This window comes from Triturus cristatus, chromosome 5_1 (assembly GCF_964204655.1).
Source record: "Triturus cristatus chromosome 5_1, aTriCri1.1, whole genome shotgun sequence".
Lineage (NCBI taxonomy): Eukaryota > Metazoa > Chordata > Amphibia > Caudata > Salamandridae > Triturus > Triturus cristatus.
The window spans coordinates 9,828,090-9,847,504 of record NC_140587.1 but is presented as its reverse complement, the minus strand read 5'-3'; the positions used below and the strand labels follow the sequence as shown (position 1 = coordinate 9,847,504).

The 19,415-nt window shown below is 44.6% G+C and overlaps 1 protein-coding gene across 1 annotated transcript in view; it reads right to left on the bottom strand.

Moving 5' to 3' along the window:
* Nucleotides 1-19,415, bottom strand: part of LOC146829946 (indolethylamine N-methyltransferase-like) — a 197,697-nt gene that overhangs the window by 79,600 nt on the left and 98,682 nt on the right. The gene's annotated exons all lie outside the window — the stretch shown is intronic.

Here is a 19,415-nt window from a genome sequence, read left to right as displayed (position 1 = left end):
AGGCTTCTCCAAGGAACATCACAAACCTATCAGAGTAGTGAGATATGAATATAAAGTCTCTCATTCTTCTTCAGTGAATACCTCTGCTTCAACATTACATTTATTTTAAGATATTGGTGCCAACTCACCACCCCACCAAGCTGTGACTCTTCTGTTTGACACATCTCCTAAATGTGAAGACCTGAAGAAGAGGTACTGAGCAATTCACCGAGCTTGTAGCAGCACCTGGTTCCTGTGTGTCCAAAAACATAGTGCAGCTAGCCGTGTGTTCCTCGACCTCGGAAACCTTTCTAGACACTGGTGGCAGGGAGTGTCATTCCTAAACCCCAGATCTCAGCATCTCTGACAGCACTCTATGCAAAGCATTAAGGGATAGTCCTTACAATGTAGTGCGTTGAGAAGCTAGCTAAGAGCCAGTGATTTAGTGAAGTCAAGTTGGAGTTTATGTCCAGCTGTGATATAAGAGCAGAAAGGTGAGTCCAGCTGGCCATGTGTGCCAGTTGACATATGGCATATAGTAAGTGATTTCTCTAATGACATAACAAACACTCACCGTAAGAGTGTTGCTGATGCCGCTGTTAGAGTAGACCTATCAGAAAATGATTTGTTTCATGACATTCCTTGCTGTGATATTTCCTGCATCCCTTGGTTATGTACTCACCACATTAACTAGCAACTGAGCTTCACAGGCCTGGAGAAGACAATGTTTTATAGAGACAAATTATGGCAAGATAAGAAGTCACTTTCAAAAGGGGCAAGTCTTGGAGCAACAAAAGTTACCGAAAGGGCAAAACAGAAGGTCTCGTTAGCTCTGCCAGGCTAGAATGAATAATTCCATCTGGTATCTGCTCAAGATTTAACAAGGTTCACAAGTTAAACTCCTGGAATGGGGAATAATCTGCCAGACTCACAGGATTTCTTTTCCCCAGGTTTTCATCAAATCATGGGAGCTCCCATTTATGATCTGCTCACAGGAGGTGGAAACAGGAAGTGTTGGCCAAGATGAGGCCTTTGTACGCGGGCAGTATGGCATTGAAGACGGCTGGGGCAGGACAGCTTCCTAGGCTGTTGGTGGGAGCACTGATTGATCTTCATGCGGTTCAGGGTGGAGTGAGGTGCTCTCCAAGGGCCTCAGAGCCCGCGTGATTTTAGTGGGTGGGTTTTGCACCATTAGGACAGGGGCCAATATTCAAGCACCCACCTACTGCAGGCGCAGTTACCCTTGGGCCCTGGAATGAGAGACATTGAGCGCTGTGGGAAATGAAGCATTATGTGGTGTGGGGGCTAGTCCTCACCATGCAATGCTATCACGATACCCCAAAGATGGTCCTTTGGATTCACACTAGTAAATCCTTAGCTCAGTCCTGGTAGTGTGGCGGAGAGCAGTCAGGCTTTACTAGAGGAGCATGTTTGAATCACTTCAGAGCACCAGCATGGACGATAGGTAATCGACATGCCTTGGAAAAAGATCTGACACCATTTTATAAAAATAAAGCTTATTTTTATCTTACTTTTGAAACCAAAACAAACAGAATTGAATCAGTATAAATGAAGATATAGATTTTAAAAACAAAATTAAATCACAGCAGAACTGCATTTAAACATTGCATTGAAGTCTATGGAGAAAAATCCCTGGTTGCAAACCAGTACTTAGAAAGTGAGTTCCGTGGAACCCTTTTTAGATTAAGGTTGTGGAGTCCTTAAGACCAGATCACAACAGTCAGTTCACTTCTTGCTGGTCCTTGGGGTTTGGGTGCAGAGTTGTCCTGGCTGTCCGTGATGCTGAATGGAACTCGCGCTGGTTCTGGTTTTACCACTTACATGACAGTGCTTAAAAAGAGATGCAAAATCTCAGCAGGGGCTGGGTTGCAGATGTAGGGTGCAGGCTGCATAGTGTGCCGTGCCCTTGAAGCGATGAGTGTGAGGGTCAGTTTTCAGACTGGCAACCAGCAAGCCTGGGCAGTGGTAAAGGTGCAGAAACTTGGAGACAGACAGGACTACAGCTCCCAGAAGAAACTGGACCACCTGGAATTCATAGATCCCGTGGCAGGCCTGATGGTTGGTAAAATCTCGGATCCTGCCAGCAATATTCCCTGCAGTTTGCCGGGGGCTAGTGCCACTTGTCCAGGAGAGTTTGAAAGTGCTTATGGCTTCCACAAGGGCCCCTCTGGTCAAGAGTGATGATTTTCAGCCACAAATGAGGGTTGTTCATGCAGTTCCAAGTCTATTGCCTCAGGGACAGAGCACCCCTCCTTTACCTTGGGGCAGTGGTCAAAGCCCGGTTGTCGGAAATCCAGAGTTCCTTCTGGTCCTTCTTTGGAGTTAGTCAATCGGCACTGATTTATGATGGTGTCAGAGGTGTCCCTTAAATCCTGGATTTAGGGGAGTTAGGGGTGTGGAGACTCATGGTCAATAAGCAGCTAGCTCCTACATCTAATCTGCCCCTGAGGTGACCACCTCGAGTAGGACAGGTCACTGTTAGCTACCCCTGACCCTCTATTCTGCCATCCTATGAGGGCCTAAATCAAAGATTAGTGCACAGACCGAGCTGCTCACCCTAGAGGTGTTGTTGCAAGGAGGAATATTATGTGGTATGGCTGGGAGGCCTTACAATGGAATATTCTCACAACACACATGAAATGATCCTTGGATTCAACAACAACATTCCTCAGCTCAGCGCTGGTCGTGTGGCAAAGAACAGTCAGGCATTACTGGAGGAAAATGTGTAGAGCATTTTACAGTACCATTGTGGTGGAAACGTAATTGAAATGACTAGGAAGAAACCTTGACACCAATTTATAAAAACAGATTGCATTTTTATATAAATTTATTATAAAAACTTGACGTATTTCATCTAACTGGAGTTATACATTTTCAAAGTGTTCACAATTTTTTTTTGCCATGGTGGTGACTGGAGATCAAACTTTAGTAACGGTGTCACTAGCGAACATTCAACTTTAAGGAATGGAGAAATGCTGGTAGGTGGACAATACCGCCGAAAACATTTACTACAGCTGTCAATGGAGGAAAGACACGTGTTAGTGGATCAAACACTTACCAGTAATGTCAATGGAGAAAAGACCACATGTGACACTACGATGTTTGCACGGCGATTTCAACTAAGCCTTCTTGTGGTTAAGGTGCTGCGGGGTTCACTTACAAAATGTTGCCTCCTAAAATAGTGTGCTGCAATATCAGTACTTAAATATCGAAGTCAAAAATATCATCATCCTATACTTATAAAATATCTTTTTTAAAAACAACGCACAGCAATGAGAATGCCTCACAAGTTTCCTGCACAGCATGGACAGAAACGTCCATGCCATGCAGGAACATTTGTGCATGCGCACAGGGGGGCACATGTTATGCACTCCTGTCTGCATGCACAAGTAAGGGAGGCACAGGGGCCCTGTAAGGTCCCCTTTGTTTCTTCTCCACAAGGGTTGACATGGAGGGGCAACCTGGCGGAGAGGAAACTTGTAGTATGCTTCGGGGGACTGCAGCGCTCCCCCCAAGCATATTGCTGCCTTTGACTGCCACGCCACCTCCAGGGAACCCGTTATTTATATATATTCTTTGTATTTTCCTTGTATAAAACTCTTTCGCAATTTTTTAGGTTGTAATAACCTAGTGCAGTGTATGTTTTTAATTTATGTATGAAAAAACATTGATCTGTGATCTCTACGTTTAACAGCCCAGAACAAGCTCTAGCCGAGTCAGAGAAAATTATTGAATGATATAAATATATTTATATAGGCTCAGTTGAAATCGCCGTGCAAGCATATAAATATATGTCTCGTCAACCGCTCCCTTTCTCTGGACGTTTCGACGCTTCTGCAGCGGTGCGGTCCCAAATACGGCAAAGCCCAGCTGTGTAATTATTCCAACAAACCTTGACAACAAGTCGGGTCGAACTCACGGGTAAATCATAATTATTTTATTTCCTTATTTTAAAATCCATACAAGTCCATACAAGCCAGGACCAACAGGTTTCCTAACGCGTTTTGGTCTCCCAAAGACCTTGTTCAAGGGTAGGTCAGCGGCAATTCAAAACCAATTGAATACAAAACCATGTACGTTGACGTCATTTCCTGTATTTTCCGCATGTCTTTATGGGAGATGTAGTGCTACATGTGTCACTTAGAACCATTCTCAAAGAGTAGAGTGCAATGTGTGAAGTTTGTGCAGATTTTTTATCCAGGAGAGGATAACATCATTAATAGATATAAAAAAATAAAAAGGAAAATTAAAAAGCGGGTCAACCGCATATTTTATATTCAATTAATATTGCGGGATTTTTTTGTGTATGAGCAAATGAATTTGATAATGAATCATGGATCCCAACCCGATACAAAAAAATGACCAGCAATTAGTACAGTCCAATGTTTATAAAGTTCGCTAGTCTCAAATAGGCAGTCATCAACTGGTTAATAACTATTTCTGAATTAACTAGGAACTCCTATTGACTGGTAACTGGGAGTCACTGTTGCTCATACAAATGTACAATTCATTATTGAACAAATAGGAGTTCAATTATTTCCACCCACCAGTGGGTATATACACATTGAGAGTTACCGGCCCTTAAAACGCAAAATAATTAAAAAAAATAATATATGAAAGGTTGCATTATGCATATGCTGTTCAGCCAATAGTTACACAAGTTCATATGGCTCATTATATGTGACCCTGTGCAATTGCTACTCCTGTGTGATAAGTGCTCATGTTACTGTGATGTTTGTTTGTGTAACAAACATCACAGTAACACGAGCACATTTCATATAATAATTATTTTTTACACATACAAAAACAACACGCACCCAATAAAAACATTTATTATTTTACACAATTTACAAAATTATTTTTCATTTAAAGAAATAATATTATTTAAAAAATAATTATTAACACAAAATAAATATTAAATAATTCTAATTTGGTTATGTTCCACCCCATAAACCTATAACACTCACAACCCGCTCCTAAAATTTAATGCAACAAAAAATTAACACAATAAATTGTTAATCGAATAATTCATGTAAAATAAAAATGAAGTATTACTCAAATTAATTTACTTCCCACTCTATACCCCTACAAAACCCACAGCCCACACCTAAAATGTAACTTAATATTATTAATTATCAATTAAATGAAAATTATAAATTAAAAACTAATTTTTAATTAATTATAATTAATATACTTCCCACATTGTACCCTTATAAACTCCACATCCCACACCTAAGATATGACTTTAAAAAATGTATTGCATAATTAACATAACTAATTACCATGAAATAATTAAAGGTAATTACAAATGAATTATTAATTAATTATAATCTAATGACTTCCCACCCTGTAATTCTATAAACTCACAACTGGAACCTAAAATGTAATTTAAGAAAAACTTAAGAAAAATAATTGCACAATTAACATAATTAATTATTAATTTAACAATGAATATTAATGAAAAATGAATTATTGATTAATTATAATTAACTTACTTCCCAACCTGTACCTCTATAAACCCACAATCCGCTACGGTACTACAAATCACAACTATGTATTACATTTAATTGAATAACTACTACAAATTTAACAACTATATTAAAAAATGTAAACAATAATTATACAACAAATGTACAACATATACATAACAATAATTTAAAAAAACTATATGTTTCAAGAACTATATTTTTCTGAACGATACTAATGACTTCAATGTTTTCAAAATCAATATTACTTTCCTTAAATCAATATTCTTGGCAACAACATTCTTGCAGATGATATTTCTATTTCACAATATTTTGGACACAATATTTTGGTAGCAGGATATTTTTGTTTTGATATTTTGTTTGAATACTGTTCTCTGGGCCCCTAGACCAAACCTCGACAGTCGTTACTCCATTACCTTGCCCAGGCATCTGGGTTCAGAGGTTACTTGGCTGTCCGCAGGAGCTGTCAAAATGCAGCACTGGGCAATGCCACACTTCTCGGTGAAGATACACTTTACCCTCAGAGAGTAGAGGCCTTTAGGGTCCCTGAACCTGGATTCAAAAGCTGGATCTCTTCTACCTTGCTCGGTGGTAGTAGATGCAGAAGATACCTGGCAGCTGTCAATCATCGGAGCAGGTTACTCCAAACATGCTTTGCTGCACACTTGACAACACCAACTTCTAGATGCAAGGACACAGCAGCGGGTTAATGACAATGTCGGTCACTGTCTCTGTGAGGTGCTCTTGGGCTGGAGAGGTTGATGGCGGGGTTGATCACTCGACTGATGATCACCAAGCCTTGACTGTGGTAAATGTAGTCTTCGGACACTACGGTGATGGTAGGTCAACAGGAATGGACTAGTGGCTCGAAACGTAGAGTATGCTTGGCTACCCCTCTGGGCTTGCCAGAGAATAACTTCTCTTTAGGCTCACTCTTGACAGGACCAGCGGGTTGCAATTCTTTTCACAGAGCAAGCCGATTTTCCTCCAGCTTGGAGGGGACTGGACCCACCAATCCTTGGGAGTCTGCTTTAGTTTCTGGCACCCAGTGGAGTCCCTCTAGCTAAGAGCAACAAGCTTTTGCCAAGGACACACATCCAACACATTGTTCCAGTATATGGCTTCTTCAGGAAACTTCAGTGTCCGCTCTTTGCACCGAGGCACAGTCCAAAGTCTTGTTGTTGGTGACAGCATCCTCTTTGTGTCTCTTCTCTAATTCAAATTCAAAACTCAGGTTTTGGTGTCAGGGGAGCCCTTTAAATCCTAGTTTACGGGTATTAAGGGCATGAGGGACAGTGGCCAATGGGCTACTGCTCCCTGCGGCTAACCCGCCACTGTGGTTACAATATCCTTTGGCTGTACTTTCTACCCAGAGTTCTCTAATCTAAGGTCTTCCAACATGGCAGAACCCTTCCTTGGCTGTACAGACCTCCTAACCCACCCGAAAGGAGTGGTAGGCCTTTGGAGGTGTACGCCTCCTGATTAACTAATTTTCCCGGCTGTCAGGCTGGACAGGGAGGAAAGGGCTTTGTCGTCGAGTGGGGGACAAGTACTCTTGCATATCAAGGACAGTGAAAGCCTTTGAGGCTCACCATCTTGATAGCTGTAAACGCTAGCCTTCCTGAGAGGGAGACGGTGTGACTTCTTTTCTGCCCAGGCCTTTGTCTCCATGCTGGGGAAGTGTTAGCATAATCCAACAGGAGGGCAGACTCTAATCTTGGCGGCAAATGACTTATGGAAACCCACCAAGGCACTGGAGCACTATATCCTAAGTGGGCGCCCATGTCAGGTGGTACCTCTGTGCATACCAGCTCACCCTTAATACGAGAATCATGTTAGGGGTGAAAAAGCACAGTGTTTGATACCAAACACAACATAATTTGGTTGTTCCATAATGGAGGCTATCTCGAATTTTATTGGTAGTCAGCCCATGTTACTCTATGGACTGCCGGTCACTTACAGTAAAACCTTGCTTTACAAGGTTACGTAGGAGTATACACACACATATATCCACACCTTTAATATAATGCAATCTACCTCCTGGGCTTAGGAGGGCAGCCTTAGGAGTGGTTAAATTACATTAAGGCAGTTGTGTGGCTCTGCAGTGTATGGTGTGTGCAGAGTCTCTCTGAAGCAGAAAGGCTGTCCATGCAGGGCTGCAGTAGCAGTCCTGCACACATACATTTACTTAGGTCACACACGGTGGCACAATATAGTGCTGCAGGCTTCGGGACCTCTTTACCACCCTTAACCTGGGTACAACTGATGCTATCTACTAAGGACATATAAGGGCGTAAATGACCTTGCTAATTGGGTGTACCAATTTAACATCACTTTTAGCCGGTTAGCAGTTCCCAGTGCACTATCAGAGTCAAAAACCAGCATCTAACTGTTTAAAATGGTGCAAAAAGTGGGGCGGTATCTGCCAAGAAGACCAGTTTCTAACATGTGTGGCCAGCCTGCTGGTGGTGTGCACAGTCCTACATACTTCATTTCCCCCCCTGTCCATGAGAAAATGTGCCTGGGGTAGGGGGAGGGATGTCTTCTTCACTGGGGGACATCACAAATGGCTATCAGGGGCGGTGAAGCCTTTGAAGCTCGTCATCCTGATGGGGCGGGAGTTGTGATATTCTTCCTGCCTCAGCCTATGTATATGAATCCTGGGAGCACCCCCGCTGCCTGACAGGAGGTCAGAATCCTGTCTTGGTGACATCAAGATCAGGACAAAGCGCACTCTGACCAGCCATAGTGCAAAGTAGGGTGGAAACAGGTGGGCATCCTCTAGTGTGCCACCGGGGTGCATGCCAGCTGTCCTGGGACACCAGATTCATGTTGGGGGAGACAGAGCAAGTTGTTTGACACCAAACACAACATATCCAGGTGGTACCATAATGGAGCTAGCAGCCCGGGTCTGCCCGGCTTAAGTCTCATGTTGTCCTAAGAACCAACCTGCACTTATAGTGTACCATAATAGAAGGAATACGATAGAGACATATAAGCGTGTGCTTATACGCCTGCACCTTAAATATAATGCACACTGCCTCCTGAGCTGCAGGGGCCGACATTAGGGATGTCTGACATACCAGTAAGGCAGTGCATGGGCATGTGTCACTCATGGTGTGGGCACAGTTGAACTTCAGTAAGTTGCACCACTCTGGAAGTCTGTAATAGCAAACCAGCAATTTGTGAGGGTCTCCTAAGGTGTCACAAACTCATGTTGCAACTCTTGGTCCCCCTTTACCACCTATGCCCTGGCTACTATTTTTTTGGGCCTTATTAGGGGTTAAAGTTTTACTAATCAGGGAATCACCATGTTGACAAGTCAATTTAGGGGTGAGCACAGACAATGGGGCCTGGTTAGCAGGCTTCCAGTGCGCTGACAGAGTCATACACATGAGCATTGGGGGTAAAAGGTAGGGGGGTGACCATAAGTAAAGGTGTACATTCCTACAAGCATTACTCCACACAGCACTATTTGCCGGTACCTACATATCCCTTACTATTGAATGACAGTAACACAAACACTTATGCGTGTATGAAGCGTGTTGTGATTAGGGGCATTAGGCTGAGCTCATGAAAAAGAGTTTAAGGTGGTATGTGAAGGGGAAGAGGTCTACAGCCCTTCAGGGGATGTTTAACCTGCAGTCGGCTGATGGCCTTTTGGGTTTCTTTCTAGTACAACTGGATCACTCTTTATCTGGTTTTGAGATCACTGAGTCAAAGCAACCTGAAGGACATGGTGACAATTGGTTAGCAACCCAGAGCAAAGTGTCAAAGGACTGGATCCTTTTCAGAAGATCCCACAAATCCCAAGGATCAAGTAGGTAAGAGCCCCCAAAGATCACATCTAGGGCACATCATACCATTGTCAGAACATCATCTGACAAATATGTTGTCTGCAATTTCATTTACAAAAATATTTCCCCTTGAAGTTAACTATAGAAAATGTTCACTCAATCAGACAATCTTTTTAAAACAATATTTAGTACACTATATTTTTATCAGAAAATATTTCTCTAGATGTCATTCTGGCACAACCCTTGAATGCTGCAGGTCCTGTTCAATCATAACTACCCACACATACTTCTAGCACGATTTACGTCAGACCTACTTTTCAGTTTGGGTTAGGGTTTCCAGAAGATCCCTCAGAAGGAAGGTTAGCATCCTTGAATGGCTCGAAGGCAATTGAGAAACAAATCCTAAAATAAATTCAACCACCAGTAGTTTCTGGAAGCTTTCTGAGTAGATGACATAGGATTAGATTACAGGACACCTGTGCTTTCCCTACTACAATTAAGGGCTTATTATGATGGCAGCCAAAAAGCTTGTCGATTTCAATTCCGACTGGCTGATTATGAATCAGTTTGGAGGCCTGCCCTTAATGCCAAAGGGCGGTCTTTCCGCCCCTGGGGATTGGAATACTCGGTCTCCGCCAGGCTTTCTATGCCGGGCTTTCCCACATGGAAAGCCTGTCAGAAGGTGAGTATGGGGGCCCCTAGCAAGACCCTCTTTCTTTGGCATCCTCTGGTTGGTGGCTGAGGGGGCACCTATGCTGCGCCCTTGTTAATCCCTGCGCCCCATGGCAGGCACCTTGGAGTGCCCGCCACAGGGTGCAGGGACTAACACCACCTCCCATTCCCCTATGGGAGCTTGTACTATGGCCAGTTTGCGCCCGTGACACATGCTCCCATAGGAAAATGTCAGAATGTGACCGAACAGTGTTCGGTCGCATCCTAATCAGGCGGTTGGGACCGCCGACCGAAGGTCGTCAGTCCCATTTCTGAGATGGTCCGCCCGACATCGTAATAGGCCCCTAAATTGTTGCTTGGTTCATTAGTCTAAAGTCATTCCTAGAGTTGACCATCAAGGTGTCACTGTTACTGATGAAGGTTTCAAGAACCCAGTATCCAGCAAAATGAAATAGGCAGATGGCAAGATAAGAAAAATTGTGGTTGGGTCAGTTGTTTTTTTCAGCATGGGCAGTTTTTTGGCATGCAATGTACAATGTGGGGTCCAGCGGAGGTTGTTATTTCAAGAGCATAGGTTCACACCAGAACACCCTTGAAGAATGCAAAGATCCCCCAGAGGGTACCTCTACCTAGTGACAGAAGGGTGTCTGGGGTTGGCCTTGCTAAAGTAGAAGCACCTGAGCCAGAGTGGCAGCAGCATACTGTTCCAAGGGTTGAGTCAGATCTTCCAGCAGCCCACCACAGCTTCAAAGGATGTCAGCTCTTCAGTCAGCAGACCCCAGCTCCAAGGGATGACTCAGATCTACCACCAGCAGACCACAGCTCCAAAGCATGAGTCTGATCTTCCAGCACCAGACCACAGCAACAAGGATGACTCAGATCTTCCCTCAGAAGACCACAGCTCCAAAGCATGATCCAGATCTTCCAGCAGAAGAACACAACTCCAAAGGATGATCCAGATCTTCCAGCACAGACCACAGCCTCAAAGGATGGGTCAGATCTTCCAGCAGAAGACCAAAGCTCCAAAGGATGTCAGAGCTCCTAAAAAAAATCACAGCTCTAAAGGATGAGTCAGATCTTCCAGCACAGACCACAGCTCCAAAGGACGAGTCAGATCTTCCAGCAGCCCACCACAGCTTCAAAGGATGTCAGCTCTTCAGTCAGCAGACCCCAGCTCCAAAGGATGACTCAGATCTTCCAGCAGCAGTTTACAGCTTCAAAGGATGAGTCAGATCTTCCCGCAGAAGACCACAGCTCCAAAGGATGGGTCAGATCATCCAGCAGCAGACCACAACTCCAGAGGATAAGTTAGATCCTCTAGCAAAAGACCACAGCTCCAAAGGATGACTCGATCTTCCAGAAGAAGAACACAGCTCCAAAGGATGGGTCAGATCTTTCAGCAGCAGATAACAACTCCGAAAGATGACTCAGATCTTTCAGCAGAAGAACACAGCTCCAAAGGATGATACAGATCTTTCAGCACATACCTTAGCTCCAAAGGATGGGTCAGATCTCCCAGCAGAAGAACACAGCTCCGAAGGATGACTGAGATCTTCCAGCAGAAGAACACAGCTCCAAAGGAAGATCCAGATCTTACAGCACAGACCACAGCTCCAAAGGATGACTCAGGTCTTCCAGCAGAAGAACACAGCTCCAAAGGCTGATCCAGATCTTACAGCACAGACCACAGGTCCAAAGGATGAGTCTGATCTTCCAGCAGGAGACCACAGCACCAAAGGATGAGTCAGATCTTCCAACAGTGCATGGTTTCACTGTCCCCTTGCCACACAATCTTAGGTATGTGGTTTGTGTACTCACCAGGCTCTGGTATGTCTGTTAGCCCATGGTTGCTCTCTGGTGGCAGGATGTCCTGCACCTTCTCCTCCCAGGTCCAGAATTAGACTGGTTTGGAAGGACGGCCACGGCCGGTGCACTGACTCAGGGAGTGATCTTTTTCGATGAGTTTCTTGACCCTCCTGCTCACGTCACACCACCTGTTCTGGATATCGTCCTTTGTGCATCTTGCTGGTGCTTGGGCATTCACCTTTTCCACAATCCTCGCCCACATCTTGGTTTTCTGTAAAATGGGGGTCCTCTGGACCAATGTACCAAACAAATGTGGCTCTACTCTGATGATCTCGTCCACCAGCACTTCTAACTCACTATCTGTGAACTTTGGATTCTTCTTTGGGGGCATGGTGATGGGTGGTGGTGGTGAAGGATGTGTGTGTGAGGGTGCAAGTGATGGTGGGTTGGTGTTGGTTTTGCTGGGTTTATGTGTGTGTGCTTCTGTATGAGGTGCTGATGGTGGGTGAGTTGTGTGATGAGTGAGTTGTGAATGTGTCGATGGTTGCTGTGTACTAGTGTTTGCTGCTTGCTGTGTCTCCTGTTTGGGATGATGGTAGTGATTGCAGTCCTTTATATAGTTGGAGTGGTGGGTGTGTCTTTGTCCCATATTTTTTTGGGGGTATTTATTGGCTTTGTCATTGCTTGTTTGGTCCTTTTTTTGTATTTTTTCCTTTGTGTTTTGTAGGCATGAAGGAGACGTTCATGTGACGGAAACGGATGCTGCTGTTGTCTCATGCGGGCTTCTCTGCCTCGTTCATGCTGCCTATCTTCTGTGTTTGGTACGCGTCGGTCGCGGCGGTCTCTATTGCTTGTGTGCTGGGTTTTCTGTGCGTGTCGGTCGTGCGGCTTGGTCTCTGTGTGAGTCGGTCTGGTTTTACACGCATTGCATCGTACTGCGCAAATCGTACATCGTGGGTACTGGTCGGTCAGCTTTATTCCGGGTTCGTGTCGGTCGGTGATAATCGCGTCGGTTTTCCGGCCGGATCACTATTTTCCCTACGGCTCGGTCGTACGGCTTGTATTCCGTACGTGTCGGTTGTAATTCACACGCAATGCATCGTACTGCACAGGTCGTACAGCGCTGGTCCATGTCGGTCGGTATTCGGTCCGGGTCCGTGTCGGTCAGTTTGTTTTGCGGCCGGAATCGGCCTCTATATGTTACAGTCTTATGTGACCTACAGAATAGCTATTCGACATGAATAAATACATTGTATAATGAAAATAAAGGTAGTTTACGATGACCATACTGTGCCAACCAGTTCCTAAACAAAGTCATCTTTTTACATGTTTATCATGAGGTTCTGAGCAGAGGCTGACTTTGAGTAAAATTTTGTGAAAGGGCTTTGTGAATAACAGGCAGGCAGAGAGGTGTGTGCACCAAGAATAGACATGGTTTCTAAATGGGTGGAGACATAAGGGGGAATAATGAGGATAGAGTTCAAATGTCTGAGTATAATTAGAAAGTTATTATATCAAAGTAGTAGGATTGAAGTGTATTATAAAAAATGTAAAGGAAAAAGTAAAAAAAGATGGACAAAATTCCATTCAAGAGTAATGTGAGTTTCTTACAAGTCTTGGAGATTCCAGTCCAGAAGTTCTTCAGCTGCTTGAGATGCGTAATGTTTCAAGAGGCTATTGTTGCCATCGTGTGAGAAAAGCGAAGCGATCCAATTTATATCCTCGAAGGGACATGTAATGTTCCTCGAATGTTGGAGCGGTAATTTGAATGGGCAGGCAATCTGCGATGTTGTGAATGGTCGCACGTTGCAGGAGATCTTTTGTGGCTGCACAGAAATCCCATTGCGCTGTTCTGAAGGTCTTTAGAACGTTTCTTCATGCTCTTCTGTTTCTTTCTTCCTTCTTTAGGTATGCCCCTGCTGGTGGACGGGATCCCGGGAAGCTTGGAGGGATGGAACAACACAATAAAAGGAAGCAGTGAGTATGTATGAATTGGAAGGGGAATTATTCTTTCACCACACCCAGGTGACTTACTGAATTGTCAACAAATTACATTAAAAAAAAATATATATAGGGTAAACTTTATCCGTAGGGCTTTTGTTTTGTTGCCCAGATTTAATTGCTTTCTTGCGCGTTTTGTTTTGGAACAAGTATCATTCCCTGGAAAGGGGCGGGGTAGTGCTGGATAGTGAGGCAGGAAAGTGAGACAGGAAAGGGAGGAGGGTGACCAATTCCCCAAGGCAGTTTAACACCCAGAGTCGGTGCTTGAGCCTTTCTCATGCAGCCTTAAAGGTTCCTTACTCCACCCTCCATGCAAAAACACGCCCTTGTGCCCATAGCACGTACCGCCTCAAGCCGCAGCCCTCCTGGGTTGTGGTGGCTCCTGCGCATCTCCCAGCGTCCACCACTCTTCCCACCACACATCTGGGTCTTCTTGAGCGTCGGGGTCTTCTTCCGCCACTAACGCTCTGGTTCCCGTGTTCTGTAGGGGGTCGTCTGCTCGTCCGGTCCCGTTTCTGGAATCGCTCTCCCCGGAATCATCCTTTGCGTCTTCCTGGTTCCTGACGAACTTCCTCTCTGTCTCCTTTACAACACACCTCAGGGCACCGGATTCGCCTTCCTCGCTCACGTGCTTGATCTTGATTGGCTCAGATCCCGGAACTACGGTAGCTCCGCCCTGGGGAGGGGAAGGATAGTTCTTGGTTAGCGTTTGTTGCACTACGGGATTTTTCTCCTCATCTGCAGCACACAGGAACCAAGGTGAGCAGTCTATTGGTCCCTCAAGGCTTCGGGGAAGGTTTAACTGCGGAACTTCCTCACATACACTGATTGCGGATCTTGCAGCTTTAAATCTTTTACTTAGTAATAGTGGTCCCACTCATGTGGCAGGGCATTTGTTGGATCCTATTTTTTCTAATTTAACTTGTCTTCACTGTGATCGTGCTCTCCCTTTATGCTGGTCTGATCATTTTGCTACCAAATTTCAGTGTACATTTGCACTGACTCCAATCGCAGCTTCCGTGAGTAGTCCTCAAAGAACTCGGAATTGGAATAAATTGGACCTTGAATTTTTTAATAGGACTCTTATTGATAACGCCCCTACTATTGCACATATATCAACTAACTCTTCTAGTATGATACATGAATGGATTTCTGATACAGTTGATTGCTGTCTTCCTTTAACCACAAAAAAGAAATACAACCACCGTTCCCCTGCCCCCTGGTTTACAGAGCCATTAGAAGTTGAAAAAAACAAATGCAAAACTCTGGAAAGGAGCTTGATTTTAATTCTTTCAAAAAATCTTAAATAGTATTATATCTGGCTCTCCCCGCGATCTCATCCCTGCTTTTGTGCTGTAGCAGTTGGATTCTTCCTCTTTGATGCTCACTATGCAGCTACTAAATTCCTCTATCGGAGAAGCCGTTGTTCCCTCTGATTGGAAGCACGCGATGGTTCTTCCTCTTTTGAAAAAGGCCAATGCGGATCCTTCTCAGCTGTCTAATTTTAGACCTATTTCCCTGCTTCCCATCTACTCCAAAGTTTTGGAAAAACATATTAATCAACAACTTACTCGCTTTGTGGACTCAACTAGCCTTTTACATCCCTCTCAGTCCGGTTTTCGGGCAGGTTTTTCTACTGAGACAACTCTGCTTGGAGTTTCAGAGATATTACGACAGTGATTGGATGCTGGGGACACCGTAGCTCTTATATTGCTCGATTTGAGTGCTGCATTTGATACGGTGTCCCACACTGTGTTATTAAAATCCTTGCAATCCTCTGGCATAACTGGTACAGCACTTGGCTGGCTCGCGTCTTTTCTTGCCAAGCGGACATTTCAAGTTTTTTCATCTAGAGCCACCTCTAAAATCTACCCATCTTCATATGGGGTGCCGCAGGGCTCTCTTTTGAGTCCTCTTTTATTTAATTTGTATATTAAACCCCTGGCAACAATAGCAGAGGAATCAGGACTGTGCTTGTTCTCTAATGCTGATGACACCCAGATAATGTTTTCCCTTTCTTTGGGACAGCTGTGCGGACCTTCTGTGCTTCAGACTGGTTTAAGTAATATTTCATCATGGATGGAAGACAATCTCCTGAAGCTTAATGGCAAAAAACCGAGGTCCTCATTTTGGGGAAGAACAAGGATCTCTGGGGCCCTCAGCATTGGCCTTGTGAAATGGGTGCTTTCCCTCAGCCTTCTGCTTTTGTCCGCAACTTGGGAGTTTTGATTGATGATAATCAATCCATGAAACAGCAGGCTGTAAAAGTGCTTTACCATCTTAAAATGGTAGAAAACCGTAGTCCAGGCGCTTGTGACCTTGAGAATGGACTATGGAAACATCCTCTATCTGGGCTCCAATAAGGATCTGACACGGAAACTACAAGTGGTCCAAAATTCTGCTACCAGGTTGTTATGCCGGCTTCCCAAAAACTCTTCAACTTCCAGTGCTTTACATAAACTTCATAGGCTTAAGGTTGATAATCGTGTGAAGTTTAAAGCCATGTCTCATACGCACAAAATTAAAACTGGCTCCTCTCCAAACTACTTACGAACTTTGGTCCACCCCTATCTGCCCTCTCGTGTGCTTCGCTCAGCCACCCAAGGTAAATTTGTGGTGCCTAGTGTCAAAACTTAAAAGAATGGGTGGTCGATGCTTTGTCTATCTTGGTCCAGTGCTTTGGAACTCTCTCCCCATTGCAATTCGTAATGAAACCTCATTTCCGACTTTTCGTAAACTCTTAAAAACTTGGCTATTTAATCAATAATTTTAACTTTTGACTTTTTTTATTGCTTATGGTCCTCTGTCAGGTTTAGCGCTGGGAAACCCTAGTTGGGTAGTTGTGCGCTCTACAAAATTGCCCTGACATAACATAACATAACATGGCCGCAAAGAAGGTGAGAATTATGGGCCTGTCATTCCAGAGATGATCAAAAGAATGTCTGAATGTAGACTGGTGTTAAAAGAAGAACAGTTTGAAAGCTTGCTAGAAGGTTGTAGGGGACCGTGTTAAAAAAGTGTGCCAGAGCTTGAGTGTGACATGTGTTGAAAATTGTGTAACAATTCACAAAGTGTAATGGGAGGTTCGTATTTAAAAGGGAGTGTATTGCACTTGAAGTTCGTGGTATCTGCAGTCGATAAATTTCTTTTGCAGAAGTGAGGGAGACTTCTGTTGTGAACAAAAGCGCTTTCAGTTTGGTTTGTTTAATGAAATCTGTTTTCAAAGTAGGAATTGAAGGCCAGGTTGAAGTTTGGGAGTTAGTTTGTGTGGGTGGGAATAGACATTGCCACAGGAAGTTACTCGGTTTGAAACAGTAAAGACATACGGTATGCCAGCTCACATTCTGTAGGAGTGCATGTGATTGAGAAGCAGATATCTGCCGTTAGAAAGCTGTGTGAATATTGGTCTGATATTAAGAAAGGACGCAAGATTGCGTCGCGCAGTTGGACATTCTTGCATAGTAATGAATGACTGCCATTGTGGTCGCACTGTTCACCTGTGAGAAAAACTTCGGTATCCTCTTTAAGACAGCGATATGTAAATGGGAGAAACCACTGCTCGTAAATAAACGCGCTACCTTATATAATCACATACATGACAAACATGTACACCTAGCAGACACAACGACACTACGTACCGTGAAACCGTGGCTACCCATGTACACAAACCAAACATGGCATAGCACCTCTTTCACACAATGCAGAATGCGGGGAGAGATGGGAGCAAAGTAAGTGCGATGGTGGCAAGTGATTCTCGATTATAAAAGTATACAATGCAAAGTGTTGAGGGGATGTGCCGGACAGACTTGAGTGTGCAGAGCACAGACATATACATGTCAACATACACTGATGGTCTATTGAGTGAAGTGGACAGTGGACGCAACCATGATAGTACAGTCAGTAGGGAAGATTACGAAAACATAGCGCGTATGTGCCCCCTTGCCCCACAAATCTTTAGCATAGTGGGCTGGCTCGGCATACGCAAGACTAGCGTAGGGTTATGAATAAAAGGCACGTTTCTCTGGGTGCGGCTCTCTTCCGGAATGGAGAACATGTCTGCCAAGTCAGCGCAGCTTACACAGCCACGTCGCTGATGCCGTGAGCGAAGGTGGCTGCGTGAATATTGCTCTCAGCCTGCTGGTACCCAGAAACCGTCATGGCCACTGCGACGCTCATATGCCCCACAGTTCACCTTTACACACTGCCATATGTGAAAGAGTGCCCACCACGTACCGGCGGGCTGAGGTCTGCGAGCTGGGATGGCTCCTGAGATCAACGCTGGCTACCGCGACACAGGCAGACAGCGCCGAGTCTGAGGCCCAGCACCGTGGAGTGCTATGTATACTACTAGCACAGTAGTCCAACATGTACCAAAAGTGGAACGGTGTCTTGATCCCACAATGGACGATGATAGAACTGCATCTGAGAGTAGAGATGAAGGTACTCCCTTCGACCAGGTGCAAGTAACTCCAGGTCCCAACAGTGGAACGGTGTCTTGATCCTAGAATGGACGATGTCCGATATTACCTGCTGCATGTTGTTTTTTACAGAACTCCCTCCGTTGAGGTGCATCAGACTCTGTGCTTCAATAGCTAATTGCTGCACATGATCATTGGGCTTGGCTGACTGCAGTCGCTGGAGTACACCGCGGTACAGCAGGTCCGAACAGTGAAACGGGGTCTTGATTCCACAATGGACGATGTTAGAACTGTATCTGAGAGTGGAGATGAAGGTACTGCCTTCGACCAGGTGCAACCAACTCTAGGTCCCAACAGTGGAACAGTGTCTTGATCCCACAATGGACGATGTCCGACATTACCTGCTGCCTGGTTTTCACAGAACTCCCTTCGTTGAGGTGCATCACACTCTGTGCTTCCGTAGCTAAGTCCTGCACATGATTATTGGGCTTGGCTGACTGCAGTCGCTGGACTACACCACGGTACAGCAGGTCCAAACAGTGAAACAGGGTCTTGATTCTGTGATTGAGGATGTCAGAAGTGAAATTCTGTGATGATTTGTGTGCACCCCCTCCGATCGGGTGCAACCAACTCTGTGCTTTTGAATCCAATGGCACGTGGCTGTGAGGCGTTAATGACCACTGCCTCTGGCCTTCACTGAGGTCAGCAGGGCTCAGAATTTATATCAAGTGGTTATTGTTTAATTACAGAATCCAGTAGGCAACTAACTACAACGTCTTTTGAGATATACACTTTTAGTATACTTGCTTGAAGAAGTTTTTTTAGATGAGTTATAGGTTTAGTACAATGACAAAATTCTTCTTGGTAGTGGAAAAGAACACTGAATAACAGTCTACACTGTGGACAGCAGAGATCGCAATTCAAATTGTTTTGATTTATTTATTGCAAAGTTTTTCGTAATTTTTGTTGTTGTATTACGTGAAGAGGAAGTGGGAAAAAGTATTCATGGATGACTGCGTTGACTACTGCCTTCAATTTACACTGCAGACAGCAGTATTCACAATTCAGATCGAGTTGCTATTGTAGATGACGCTGTCCTGTAGGCAAAAGACATTGCTCTAGTGCGCTCTGTCCACACTATGCATATGCATCATCGCAGGGTCCGCACACGGTTTTTGTTGCTTCACGTACTGCAAACAGGACAGATCAAGTCAACGCCACATGGCTGTGGGCCC